At 40.3% G+C, this 15,014-nt stretch overlaps 2 protein-coding genes across 3 annotated transcripts in view; one reads left to right on the plus strand and one right to left on the minus strand.

Annotated features, from left to right (window-relative positions):
- Positions 1-15,014, plus strand: part of LOC105355327 (NACHT, LRR and PYD domains-containing protein 12-like) — a 1,049,862-nt gene that overhangs the window by 969,504 nt on the left and 65,344 nt on the right. The gene's annotated exons all lie outside the window — the stretch shown is intronic.
- LOC105355240 (protein NLRC3) overlaps positions 1-15,014 on the minus strand; it is a 591,340-nt gene that overhangs the window by 372,883 nt on the left and 203,443 nt on the right. The window lies entirely within an intron of this gene.

Here is a 15,014-nt window from a genome sequence, read left to right on the forward strand (position 1 = left end):
TTTAAGATATCTGAAAAGGAACATGTAGATATCTTAAATTGACTTGAATTAAAGATATCTTTAACTTGAGTTTTGACTAGTAAGAATGAAATTGTAGATATCTGAAACTTGAATTACAGATATCTACAATTCAGTTACAGATATCCGTAATTCATGAAGTGGATATCTGCAACTGAATTGTAGATATCTGTAATTGTAAACCCCATACAAATGAATGGTGAAAGTGATGTCATTTGTCCTAGGAATAATATCTTTGAGGATATCTAAAATTACGATTACGGATAGGAAGAATGTAGTTGCGGATATCTGAAATGTTCTTTTTGACTAGGCAAAACTCAAATAAAGATATCTGCAACACACATCCAGTCTAGCCTTTTAATGTTAAAATGGCCTGCCATACATACATGTCTAGGATCAGCTTTGTGTTAGCGGCAGGGGAGATGGCTTTGTGATGGTTGTGCTCCCCTGATGATTGTACACAGCTTCTCAGGACTACGTAGCAGCATTTCTGCTAAAACGAAAAAGCATTTCTGTTAATCCATTTTAAATGTCAAATTTGACATTTCTTAATGGATTTTGCTACACATTTAGCAGAGAACCTTTTCAAAATGACAAATACCATTTTCATTATCATTGTACATTTTAATTAAGTGACAGAATAAGCAGTGTTGAGTAAGGAAATGAAAAAGCACTTAGGTGGATTGCTTTTTCATTTTATTTTTGAGTCAAAAAATGCAGATTTATTTTGAAAATGAAAAAGCATTTCTGGTTTTGACTTTATTTTTAATTATGCTACAGAATCACTTCCATAGATCTGCATGAAGAATGAGGACATTTGGTGTTTAACACAGTTTAAAGATCAAAAAGACCTCAGTCGTGACTTTGAATATGAAAAACATCTCAAGATTGTTTTGACTGAAAATGAAAAACCTTTATGTCTCTGATTCTAAATCACAGTTTATTCCAGAAAGTAGAAACTATTTTTGTTCAAAATCTTTAAGAAGACACAGAAACAAGAAACAGCAGTAAAATCTTTGCTGAATGTCGATAAAAAATGTTTGCATTCCAAAGATCTCAAATTTGTTCCCGCTTTTACTTTGTTGCATCTCAGTTGTATATTTGATAAATTTGCTAATCTAATTTTACTCAAATTGAAGACATTTTTCTATATTTTTTTTTCTTCTTCACTGTAATAAGAATTTAAAATTATTCCCTGTCTTTGTTATTTACTACAGTTTAATGTTCATTTATACTCGTTATTATTCTCTTTAGAAACAGTTTTTAAGGTATTTTTGCTTAAAAAACATTTTATTCAATTTTTTTTCTTCTCTCAAGACATTTCCTTATCTATTACTGTAGTTTAGAAATACAAAAAGCAAATGTGATTAACTTTATTTAATCAATGATTTTGTAATCAAATCTCAACATTAGATTGATATGCAGTGGGATGACGTCACAACAGCTCCCATAAACTTTCCCCGAAAATAATTTTTTTTCCTATTTTGATTTTATTTTCTTTATTATCTTCTGCGTGTAAATTGTTTTAAAAATATTGGGACCATTTTGAACCATATTGAGGTCCAGTTCAACAGGTTATACGTTTCTTTTTCAATAAAGTTTCTGCAAGTGACCCGGAAGCACGAACAGCACGAGGCGCTAGCAGCTTTAGCTTGTTAGCAGGCTAGCAGCGTCGTCTTGTGTTGAGAGGACGGAGGTGTTTTGTTGGGACGTTTGTGAGGTTTTTGGACAGAAAGGACGATACGTGGTTCATGTGGGAACTCTCAGCATTTTCCAAAGTGTCGTAAATGAGTGAAGAAGTGTTGAACGGAAAGACAACGTGGATTATTGTGAGACTAGCAGATGATCGATCGGAGCTGCAGTGAAGAGGACGGCGGTGTTTGTGGGAGTTGGAGCTGAAGATCGGAGCAGGAACCATGTCTTCAGAACCTCAGGAAGGTTCTGTCAGAGAACAACTTTCTGCTGCTGAAGGAACCGTCGTCCAGAACGAGGAGGGGCTCTGTCGTCAGCGCAGACTGCTGGATAGCAGCTGGAACCCGCAGCTTCAGCTACACATTGCAGGTTTGTTCACTGCATCCACCTGCAGACAAATAGATCCATGAACGTCTTTGTTTTCTTCGTCTGAGATGGTATCGGTCAAAAACTGTGCGATTGGATTATTATTATGGCTCCAATGTTGCTGCCGTTTTAGTTTCACCGCTAATGTTAGCTTGGAGTTATTAGCTAGGCTAGTGGAATGAGATGAAAGTACCGCAGTCAAGTGACCACTTGTACCAAGCCCAGCGAGCTGAAAAGACGGTATAAAGTAGTGGTCCCCAACCACCGGGCCGCGGGAAATTTTGGCACCGAGATGCACAGAAAGAAATTTCTTTTCCATTTCATTGTTTTTTTTTCCCCGAAAAACATTATTTTGAAAATTGACCGGATTCTCTCGGTTACATCCGTCACACTTAACGCACGTCAAAGTCGCGACACCAAACATCAAGTAATACACCCCGCTAAAATTAAACCCAAACAACCAAAATGAGCAAAAAACAAACTTCTTTAGAAAGTTGCTATGACAAGGGGAAACAGTCCAATGAAGGGACAGAAGAGGAACCTGCACCCGCTAAAAGGGAAATCTGCCTTTAACAGCGGTAAACGTGCCTTGCGTTGCACCTCAACCCCCCACCCCCCACCGGTCCGCGATAAACGTGTCTTGCGTTGTACCGGTCCGCGGTGAAAAAAAGGTTGGGGACCACTGGTATAAAGCGCTAATATCACCCATGTCACAGTTACCCATTATCAAATAACATGTACTGTACTCTGAAATCAATCTGTTGCAAGCCCTATATCAGGGGTGGGCAATTATTTTAACTCGCGGGCCACATAGGGTTCTAAAATTCGATAGAAGGGCCGGAGCAGATGCATGGAGTGAGAAAGAAATAACATGGAAACTGGATATGAACATTTGGATTGAAAATTATATTCCAAAGCAGAATATTCTAGAGTTTTTACTTTAAAACTTTTTTTTCCCATTTTAGATCTATTTTTTATAGTGAAGCCCTTTCATACCTTCAAGGAGTTATAAAGTGCTGTATGAATAAAGTTTCATTCATTCATGATACTTTTAATAAAATAAATAACATTATTTGTGAAATAAAACGATGACCAAATAACACTCTTTGATTTACAAAGACAAAAATTAAGGAAAAATATACTGATACATTTAAAAGAAAACACACGAAAAAACAATAAATAATGGATCTTCTCCCGTCATAATCCTAATAAAGACTTTGAGGGCTGCAGCTCATCACTCGTCTAACAGTTTGTGCTAAAACTGAGCAGCTGCGCTGTGTTCTGCGTGTCTATTTCTCATCAAGTAAGACTGAAAAATCACATTTCTTTCTTCTGCTACAGCTACGGATATATCTGTGTTACCTTTTCACCAGTACAGAGTTCCTCGTTTATTGCAGGAGTTACTTTCAAAAAATAACCGTGATCTGTGAAATCCACGAAGTCTGATTACAAACATTTATTATGGCATCCAAACTCCTCACTGCCCACTTCTACAATTTTCTCACACAAACATGAACATTTTTCCCCCTTTTCTCTCGTTTAAATTCTGAAACCTTCATAGAAATTAGGTCCAGGATCTTAGAATGAAAACAAACATCTGATCGATCACAGATTTCTGATCTGAAGAGCTCTGCGTAACTCGTTCCGCTGTACAGGAGAAATGGCACGGACCGAGGAGATTGATAAGGCCTCCAGCCAAACAGAACAAAGAACAGGGTGCGCTGTTTAAAGAAAGCAGTATGATCGCTCAGAAAGAATGAGATAAACCGGGAATGATGAATTGTGACATAGAAAGCAAGACTGTCTTCAGTTCTGTTTGATAGAGATTTTAGAGGGTTTCAGGTTGGAGCACAGACTGCAGAAGAGGGGAAGAAAGGTCACGTCTTGATCGTGTGGCCAGATTAAAAAAACAAATAAACATGGGTCTCTCTGATATTGTTCAGTGGGCCGGATCAAACATGGGGGCGGGCCGGATCCAGCCCGCGGGCCGTAATTTGCCCGCCCCTGCCCTATATCTTTATTTGATGTACAAATGTATTCATTTAGATTGCATGTCTGTCCATTATATAACAAACTACCAGAAATAACATGTTTTGTCTAAAATGTAATCAATCAGACACATTCTAAAAGTGAGCTTTAACACTAAAATGAGTGTTTTGTGTGTTGTTGAGCATGACATGGAATGGAATCAAACAGAAATGAAGAAACTCCACATAAAATCACATCTGGTCCTGTCAACTCTTTCTAAAGTTGCTTCATTTAAGGTGACACAACTTTCACTGGATTATTGTTGGTAATGATGTTCACTAACATCACAGCAAGTGAAAAAAGTAGCATTTTGTAGGGTTCACATTTATACTATGACTATGAATGAGGAGGCCTGTAATAATGTAATAATGTCAATATCTCAAATTTTCTCCTTCAAACTTGCTGTTATTTGAGATTGTCATATTTAATACTTCCATAACAAAGTAACTTTCAGAAATTGTTTCTTATTCTAAATTAGGCAAAGGAATGTCATTTTTTTAAATAAAAATATGTTGTTGTTTTACGTAGAATATGTGTAAAACAATTCTTATTAATTAAACTGCATTGGATTTATCTGCGTTTTTCCAGACGCTCAAAGTTCTGACAATGTGTCCATTATTCATTCACTCCTTAGTCCTACTTGGTGATGGTAACCTTTGACCCACAACTGCCCTGGGGCAGACTGACAGAGACATGGCTGCCATTTTTTAAAAACTTTCTAAACAAATATTGCACATACAAAATACCAAATACAAAACTCCACACTGTGTGCAAAAGACAATTTTCATGTTCGCCAGGAAAATGAACAAAAAAACAACAACACAATAATACAGTGATCCCTTGCCATCACGCGGCTTACTTTTCACGGTTCTGCTACTTCACGGATTTGCATCGTGCATTGTGTTCTGCATTCTGATTGGCTAAAAAGTCACTCCACTTCGTCAATAACGTTGCAGTTTAATATGTACACGTACGTAAAACATCAAAAAAGAGCGACAACAACTGCCTATCACTATGTTCTTTTCCCGAACAAACATACCTGCACCGCGGGCTTCAAAATAGAAAACACTGCATATCTGAGTCAGCATGCAGCGGCTCAGTCTGAAGAGCAGTGAAATACAGCTGAGTCACTATTTGTCCGACTGTACTTTGTATTTTTTTCATAATCATTTAAAATTTTCTCCTGTTTAATCCAATTTCTCGGGTCGTGGTGGGCGGGGCTAATCTCCGCAATTTGAAGCCTTCTGTTCACATTGATGATTCAAATTATTATTTGACAGTACAGTACAGAAGTTATTTGTTGAAAAAAACGTTTCTAAAGTATTTTGATTTGTGAAACAAATGCTTGAGCCTGTAAAATTGTTTGTTCTTTCTTTTCAATGTATAAGAGAATATTTAATTGTATACTAATTGTAAAAAACTAAAAGGTTTCTACTTCACAGATTTTGCCTATCACGGGTTCCTTTTGATATGTAACCCCCGCGAAAAACAAGGGTTTACTGTAATGTAAAACAGGTTAAGCAAAAATAAAACAAGGATAATAAAGGCAAAGGAATCTGTTAAAGTCTCCAAAGACACCATGTTTCAACAGTTCTAACATCTTTTTTTCGGTGGAAGTTTTTATATTGTTTATATACAGAATAATTTCTTTCTGAAAAACATAAAATTCTGTTTTTTTTATATACTCTTGTGTATAAAGTATTCAGACATAATTATAAGTAAATTAATTACATATATTTTCTCTGCATTAAATCTCCCTTGTGTAAAATATACCAAAAATATACTTGTAAAATAATCGTATAATAATTTAATATAATAATCGTATAATAATCGTAAAATAAAATAATTAAACAGTTATAAAGGAATTTTTTCCTATTTTGAGATTACATAATAGAAGAAATGGCAGACCTCAAAGCTTATCAAATATATATATATATTGTTATGAAATTCCAAAATGAGGTTTAACTTTTTATGAAGTTTTTTAACCGTTTCATTTTGAGGACATTATTTAGAGTGGAGAAGTCAAGAAAGTCAAGTCTTCTGTCTTTTGATGAATTACTTACTACTGATTTTGTTCATAGTGTATTCTGTTTCTCCAAAGGAAATTAAAAAGCATCCGAGCAACCCTTTTTGCATTTTTACTGTCCAGAGATAGTGAGGAAGCCGTGTAGACTAGTCTAGAAATTCCTTCTCGCTTCTCTTTTGCTAAGAGGGCACGACCTTTTAGCGAAAGATCCCTTTGTAGCCAACGATTAAACCTATTTTGTGCTTTTGCAATCATATGATTATAGTTATTCAGTTCTCTTTGTTTTTGATCTTTAGTTATCTGCAATCCCAAATATGTGACATTTTCTTTGACTACTATACCAGGGGTTGGGAACCTTTTTGGCTGGGAGAGCCATGAACTCCACATATTAAATGGCGTATACTTATATAGCGCTTTCTACCTTCTTTCGAAGCCCCAAAGCGCTTTACAGTCACAGTCCCATGCACACACACATTCACACACTGGCTGCCGAACACTGGCGCCAACCTCCCTCGAGAGGCAAGGTGGGGTTCAGTGTCTTGCCCAAGGACACTTCGACACATGCAAGGCAGGAATCGAACCTGCAATGTTACGATCATTGGTCAACCGCCCTACCGCTGCACCACGGCCGGCAAATGTAATTTCGTGAAAGTCATACAATATGTTTAAAACTAAAAATACAAGTAAATGTGTGCATTTTATGTAATCTTAACACTTTTAAAGAACAATAGGTCTGTGGATTCTTTTTAATAACATTGTTGTTGTAGTGGACTGATTTGGATTGGGTGGCTGTTGGGTCACGTTCTAAGTTCCGGAGTTCATTGAACGTATCAAGCAGAGATGCTGATTGGCCCTCAGTTCTGTTGCTCAGCCTGTTGTTGGGTAGTTTGGACCAATGGGGCTTTAGTCATGGCAGTGGTTCCCAAACTTTTTCTGCAGCCCCCCCCCCCCCCCCCCTTTCTGAAGATTAGAATATTTTCGAGCCCCTCCACACTGACACAAACATACAAATCCTTTGTTTCTAAACTCCACTGGACTTAACTTAACATTGTAAGTCATACAAAATGGCAACCTCTTCCTGAACAAAACTTTAAAAAAAAAAAAAAGATGTGGAAGGTGTGTGTTGCTGCCCTGCATCTGCAGATTTAGCTCATTGAGTTTTTGAAACATGTCTCTGAGGTACGTAAGTTTCATGAGGAACTTGTTGTTGTTAAAGTTGTGGGCAAGTTCATTTTCCTCCTCCTCCAAAAAGATGCGGATCTCATCTCGCAGTTCACAGACCCTGGATAAAACTTTCCCACGTGACAGCCATCGGGACTTGCTGTGAAACAGATCAGCTGTGTGGTCGGAGCCCATTTCCTCACACAGTGCAGAGAAAATACGTGCTTTGACAGGTCGTGTTTTAATGTAGTTCACTGTAGTGATGACATCCGTCATAACATCGTGCAGGTCGGGACTCAGCTGTTTAGACGCCAGCGCCTCTCGGTCTATCAGTGTGTCCACTGCACGTTAGGGAAGACGTGCTTGATGAGCGCTTGCAGCCCCCCTCTACTCCCAGCCATGGCCTGAGCCCCGTCTGTGCAGATCCCCACCCAGTCCTCCCATTTCAGATCGGCCTCTCTCAAGTAAGTGTCAATTTTTTTAAACAGTTCGTCTGCAGTGACTCTGCTCGTCACTTGTTTGCAGAAAAGCAAATCCTCCCTCAAATCATTGGCATCAATGAATCTGACGTATGTTATCAATAAGCAGTCTTTATTACTGTCAGTCGCCTCATCCATCTGCAGAGCAAAGTGTCGGTCCCGTATCTTGTCATTTAGCTGCTCTTCTATGTCTTTTGACATATCATAAATACGCCTTGAGATAGTATTGTTTGAGAGAGGAATGGCCTTAAGCTTGCTGGCAGTGGCTTCGTCGATCATAGTTGAGACCATGTCGATCGGAGAGGGAAGTATTATTTCCTCGGCTATAGTGTGTGGCTTTTTACACTGAGCAACTCAGTAGGCAACTTTGTAGGAGGCGAGCTGAGCATTTGCAGGCAGGGATGCTGCTTTAGTAAAGCGACTCTGCTGTGCTCGACAGTGTGTGAGTTTTTTTCTGAAGAACTCCACCGGCTTTTCTTTGTGCCCGGGATGTGTTGTCTCCAAGTGGCGTTTTAATTTGTTCGGCTTCAGACTGTCGCAAGCTAGTATTTTTAGACACACAACACACTGTGGTCTTTCCTCCTTACCCACTGTTGTGCTGGTGAAGCCAAGTGCGAGATATGCCTTGTCATATTTTCGTGTCTTTACTTTTGAAGTTGCTACATTTGGTGAAGATTCATCATCTGGTTTGCGTTTAGCTGGGAGCGCTGTCACAAACTTGTCCATGCTGTTATGCTAGCATTGTAACTAACCCGGGAAGCCGTAGCCTTGCCGCGCCCCCCCGCAATACCTCGGGGGCGCGCCCCCCAGTTTGGGGACCACTGACTTATGGGCTGAATAAGTAAATTGGAGGGCTGGTGCTGGAGCGAGGGAATAAAAAGTTGGGGGGAGCGCTCTCGGCGGGAGTTACTGAATAGGCCTGCACAATATACCGCAAATTTATGGTTATCGCAATATCCAGCTCTGCAATATGCATATCGCAAAAGACAGTGAAAATCGCAATAAATCGTAAACCTTAAATATGTTAATACAACTTTAAGGCAGCTTGAAGCATTTAACGAATCAAATAAATCCCTTTATGCATTTGACCAATCGGATGGACGCCTTCACCTTGTTGACCAATCGAATGGAGGCCTATTATGTTAGATGTTTGTCTCCTATGTCAACGAGGGTCATTTGGAGTATAATTTTTAAACTGTTGCAATGAAATGGGAATGATGTTTTTGTTTATTTTGTTATTTGTTTACATACCGCAAATTATACCGTTATCGCAATATTAATCTTAAAAATCGCATATCGCGAGTTTTCCTCATATCGTGCAGCCCTATTACTGAATAAGTTGTACGACGTTGGTTACTGCCTACAGTAACCAGAATAAAGAACCTTAAAAGAAATTAAGTCTCCATGCCTCAGTGTGGGAAAGGGACGCTACATTATGCTGTTGCTAATAAATGAGTATTTCTTAGCATTAATGTGACTTCTGGTGCTGCATGGTTTTGTTTATGGTTCTGTCTGGTTGATACGTGGTGAGTTTAAGCTTCATGCAGGCATTGAGACTTCCATCCATTAAACGTGATTGTCGGTTGGTTTTAATGTTCTTTAGATGTGAGAAAGACTGCTCACATGCATACGTGGAGCCAAACATTGTCAGCACAACAATACTTGCACGCTGCATTGTGTGATATGTGACGGGCAGCGTGTTCTAATCAGTGTGCCACTTCACCTTGCTGCCTGAGGCTACTACATCTAGTATTTTGTATGAACAACGTGATTTTTAAGGACAGCACCAAGTCTTTTAGACATGGAATGAACAAGTTGGTGACATATTGCAACAGCTGTCTTTTTTCCATTCTTCAAGAAGAACCTGTTTTAGAGTCTGGATGCTGGATGGAGAGTGATGCTCAACTTGTGGCTTCAGAATTCCCCACAGGTTCAGATCAGGAGACATACCTTATTTTCCAGACTATAAGCCGCTACTTTTGCCACGAACTTTCAACCTTGCGGCTTATTCAATGATGCGGCTAATTTATGCTTTTATTTAACGGCCACCAGGAGAGCTCCGGCAGTCTCAGAGGGGAGACTGCCTGCATAATTCTATGTCCAGCAACCAGAACGATTGCTTTGACACACACTCAAGCAGCCAAACAGCATGGACCTGACTTCAGTTGTTAGACACTTAAGTCATGGTGCAATAAAAGAAACACCCATGCTCAGACGCATCCCACAATCCTTTGATGCCATTAGACTCAACGTGCACGTGACCGGCACTATGACTATGACAATATGACGCAAGTTAAAAGCAATCGTTAGAAACAGTGTGAAAAAAATCCCCCATCACCAACGGGTTTGGAAAAGCCAGTCTGCTGCGTGCCAGAAGTTTCCTTCACTGTTGTGGAAGGAAACTTCTGGCGCATGCGCAGAGCCGCGTAGACCAAGCGTGCAGCGCGCTGTGCAGAGCCGCGTACACTACGCGTGCCGCACACGCTGCGGGGGCGCCAAAAGTATCCTTCCACAACAGTGAAGTGGGGAATCTGGGTGTGAAGTTTTACACCATAACTGAGGGAGCTGTTAGCTGAATTGAGGTCCATGCTGTTTGGCAGATGTGGTTGTGTTCAAATAAATATGCTAAACTACTGGTTACTCCTCCCTCTCTGAGACTACTGTGGTCTCTCAATTTTCGGGTCAAGGTAATCAGTGACGTACCAATTAAATCGCCTTAACATGCAGCTTGTATACAAATGCGGCTTGTAAATGTAAAAAGTGGTTAATTCTCCTTAAATTAGGTCGGTGCTTCTTGTAATCAGGTGCACTCTATAGCCCGAAAATTACGGAACTTGGCCATTCGATCACCTTCACCCTGTTATTCTTCAGAAATGCAGCAGTAGCTTTAGAAGTGTGTTTTGAACCATTGTCATGTTGGAAAAGTGCTCCACGGCCAAATGCATGAAGTGATAGCAGCATCCTCTTCTTCAGTGTAGAGCCGTACATTATTGAATTTATGATGGCATCGATGAAATACAGCGCTCCGGCCCCCCCAACCCTACACCAGCAGCAGTCATGCAGCCCCACATGAGGACACTGCCACCACCATGTTTCACTGTTGGCACCATGCGTTTTTCTTTGATATCCTCACCTTTGTGACGGTGATCTTTGTCTCATCACTCCAGAGTATTGAGTCTCAGTAGTCTTCATCTTTTTCAGCATGGGCCACAGCTAATTCTAGGCATGTTCTTTTATGCAAGTGCTTTAGAAGAGGCTTCCTTCGTGGATGATAACCGTGCATGCCTTTTCTCTGCAGTTTGCGCCGTATGGTGTCACAGGAAACAGTCATTCAAGTTTGGCTCTCTACTGTGTAACTAACTGCAGTGAATTTGCATGGCGATTTATTTATTTTTTTCAACCCTTTTCATCAGAAAACGCTCCTGTCCAGATGTTAGCTTCTGTGGACAGCCTGGACATCTCTGTACGGTGGTTGCACTTCCATCTTTCTTAAATTTTTGAATTAGTTTTGCAATAGTATTTTGACTGATATGTAAAGCTTTGCTGATAATCTTGTAGCCGTTGTAGGTACCATTACCATTCAGCCTGCAATAACCATTGGGGGTCCTTTCGACTGAGGATTACCTCACACTCAGTGGCCCCACTTGGGCCCCATTTACACTGCATGGTTCAAGTGACCCAATTCCGAATTTTTCCTTTCATGTGGCACAGATCGGATATGACCGGTGAACGTGTAAGCAGGACAAAAGCGCATGGATTCCGATTTTCTCAGATCGGATACAGGCCTCATTTGGATGTGGAAAAAAATCTGATACTAATTTGATACTTCCATTTGTGTGCCATGTAAGCAGACAAATCGGATATTCGTACGTCAGTGACGATAACTCAGGACACCGCCAACTAAGATCACATGACTTATTAAGGACCTTTTGTGTGCTGATTTTGCTGTTCGAGGACAGCTGGAGCCCCATCAGCGTGTTACCTTTGAGCCTCAGGCTTCAGACCGTAGTCGGAAACCGCTGTTATTTCTGTTCTGGTTCTGGTTTGGGAGGCAAACGGTGACTAATCAAGCGGGACACCGTTGCTCCGGAACAGGCTAGAAGCCGTGTATTTCTTTGCTTGGATCAAACTGTTAGCACAGCACAACGTCTGCAAACACTTCCTCATTCAAAACTTAGAGAGAGTACATAAACCGGCCGAGCAGCCCTTCTTTTTCTTCTCCCTCGCATCCCCTCTCGTGCGGCTGCCTCATCCAGGAGCGCCCAAAGCAACGCCTCCTTCCGTCGCTGCGTTGCCTCCATGACAACCGTAGTCACACAAAAAGAAACGCAACAAAAAGGGGAGTTGGGGGGGGGGGGGGGTGGGGGGGGTTGGGAGCTTTGCTCGTTTCTTTTTCGCCATGCTAAACGTTTGCCATTTGGACCAACACGCATCTTCTAAATGTGCTTTTATTACTGCTATGATTATTATTAAGGGCCTGCTAGCTCATAATTTTTTAAATCCGTGCGGTCAGTGCTTTTTCTTGGTTGCAAGGACCGTGAAGAAGGATTATCATTAGGCTAATAATACATGCTAAAAACATTAGCCATGGAGGTACTTAAAACTCAGTGCGGGCAATGCCGCAATGAGCATCTTGGATGTAAACATGTGGGAATCACATCAGCCTTTATTTTTTTTCTGGACACCACTGGAAACATATGTTCATATGATGGTTTAGTTTCTCAGATCTGTGTAGCAGCACTTCCGCCTTCGGCGATCCAGCTGCTGGTCTGACGACAAAGTTTCGACGAACTGCGGTGCGTCCGAAGCAGGACTGCAGGAGGCGGAAATGCTGCTACATAGTCCTCAGAATGTCTACGTTTGATAGTTTCAGCATTGTCTGGTGTAAATGGAAAAATTGCATAAGGGTCACAGTTAAAAGATGATGTAAGCGGGTCGTCAAAAAAAATCGGATATAGTCAGAAATTTGGATTTGGGCATCAAGACCTGCAGTGCAAATGCAGCCTTGGACAAACTACGTAGCGTGGAGATCTGCTCGGGCTGTACATATTTTCATTTCACGTTTCTTTCTGTAACCTAAAGTTCTTTTCCCTCATAAGTTGTGTCTGACATCATTCTTTGTAGTGTTTATAGAGAGATTTTGCCACAACCCACTTTGTAAAAAGATTTGTGGCTGTTAGAATGAACCTGCTGCTCCACACGAGCGAACCGTGTCTCTGATCAGAGCAGCTGGAGTCTCTTAGTTTCGTGTTTGCAGGCAAGGAAGGTGCTTTGTGGAGAAGGGTTCAGAACGCAGTGCAAAGGCACTTAATAATAATCATAACAATAATAAAAGCACTTTCAGAAGACAATCTCGCTCAATGTCGGGGCTTTGTTCTTTCCAACAATTTCTTTTCTCCTGAGACTATGACCGGGGTGTACTCATTTTCACAACATGAGCTTGAATTAATTTGATAGTAAAATCACTTTTTTGTTTGTGCAAATTAACGCATGTTGTTTGCAATCAATGTCTTTGTAGTATAGTATTTTACAGAAAATGTTGATTTTATAAATGTTTATTTATTGATTTTCAATTTAATTTATTTCATGGCAATTTTAAACAATGATTCATACATTTATGTAATAATTTAATAGCGTATATATTTGTTTCAATTAGTCTCTGCCTGTCCTCCTGTCTCCTCAGGCATTTTCCCCAATGATCACCAAGTTTATTGGTGCTTGACAAAACCCAAAAGTATTGTAAACATATAAGTGTCCTTGTCGTGTTTGTGTCCTTGCAGTTCTCCCCCAGCATTGGGTGACTGAAGAGGAAGGTCTCTGCAACCAGCAGAGGTACTTCCGAGTGGAACATGAGGAACCAGAACCTCCACAGATTAAAGAAGAACTGCAGGAACCAGAACAAGAACCTCCACAGATTAAAGAGGAACCAGAGGAAATTTCTATCAGTCAGGATGAAGATCAGCTTGATCTTAAGCAGGAGACTGATACCTTGATGGAGATTCCTACTAATGAGGAAAATGAGAACAGTGAAGCAGATCTAAACAATCTGCAGAGCTTTAATGTAACTGATAGTCAGGATGAAGAAGGAAACCAACATGAAGAATCAACATCAACTACAGAAGAAGAGACAGACCCACAGAACAGTGATCAGAGGAAGAGAAGAGACAGAAGACATGTCCAAAGTGTGGACAGCTCTCACATGTCAGCAGGTCAGTGTGACTCTGATCTTCATCTCCACACTATCGGTATGTTCACTTCAACAACGGTTCTATCTTGAGCTTCAAGCTCTCCAAACATGCAGTCCATCAACAGCGTGTCCTGGAAGAGTCTCTTCTGTCCCTTCCAGTTGAAAAGACAGAGGACATTGTTGCTCAGTGCAGCCGACAGCATTCTTCAAATCATATTATCTTAGTTATTCTCTACAGCTAATGACAAACAGGAAACCTTAACAATTAAAAGAGAAAATTGTAAGCAGATAAAAACAAAAGTACATTCTGTTTTGTCATCCGTCGTTCTAAGTCTGTACTTGTAGTTTTGTTCATTACACCACATTTCCCTGTCACTTATCACATCAGACTTCCAACCTCGACGTTTACACCAACAAGGAGTATTTTTTCTATCTCCAACAATTAAGAAAAAACACAAGAAGCAAACATAAAGTCTACAGTCTCTAATTTAACAAATAAAACCAGTAGGAACACTTTTCTGAGCAATCCAAGGAAATGTTGACCACAAACTTCTTAACACCACAATACATATCAGGGGTCGACAACCTGGGACACACGTTCCACAGTTAGCACGCAGAGGGAAAGACAGTGGGACTGGCGGGTGTGACAACAAGATGCACTTGATCTGTCATCTGTTTGTATTTTTAGACTTGGGGAAAAAAAATCATGTTTAAGTGATCATCTCTTCTCACAATGAGCTTTTCCCCCCCCTATGGGTCATAAGGGGTCCATTCACGCAGGGCTGTTACTGTGACCCTGCCCACCTATATAAATATTGCCAATTTATTCTTCCATTGTTGTTACAGTCTGTGATTGATCTCCATGTAGTGTTTGTTTGTTTAAGCAGCAAGACGTGTGACGATTTTAACAGGATCCAGACAGAACTGGAGGATAAACCTGCCAGACTTACAGCAACAGAAATTTTAATAAAAGTAGGGATGTCCCGATCTGATCATGTGATTGAAAATCAGGCCCAATCATGTGGTTGATGACTCGATCGAAATCTGATGTTGTAGC

Source organism: Oryzias latipes, chromosome 2 (assembly GCF_002234675.1).
Source record: "Oryzias latipes chromosome 2, ASM223467v1".
Taxonomy (NCBI): Eukaryota; Metazoa; Chordata; class Actinopteri; order Beloniformes; family Adrianichthyidae; genus Oryzias; species Oryzias latipes.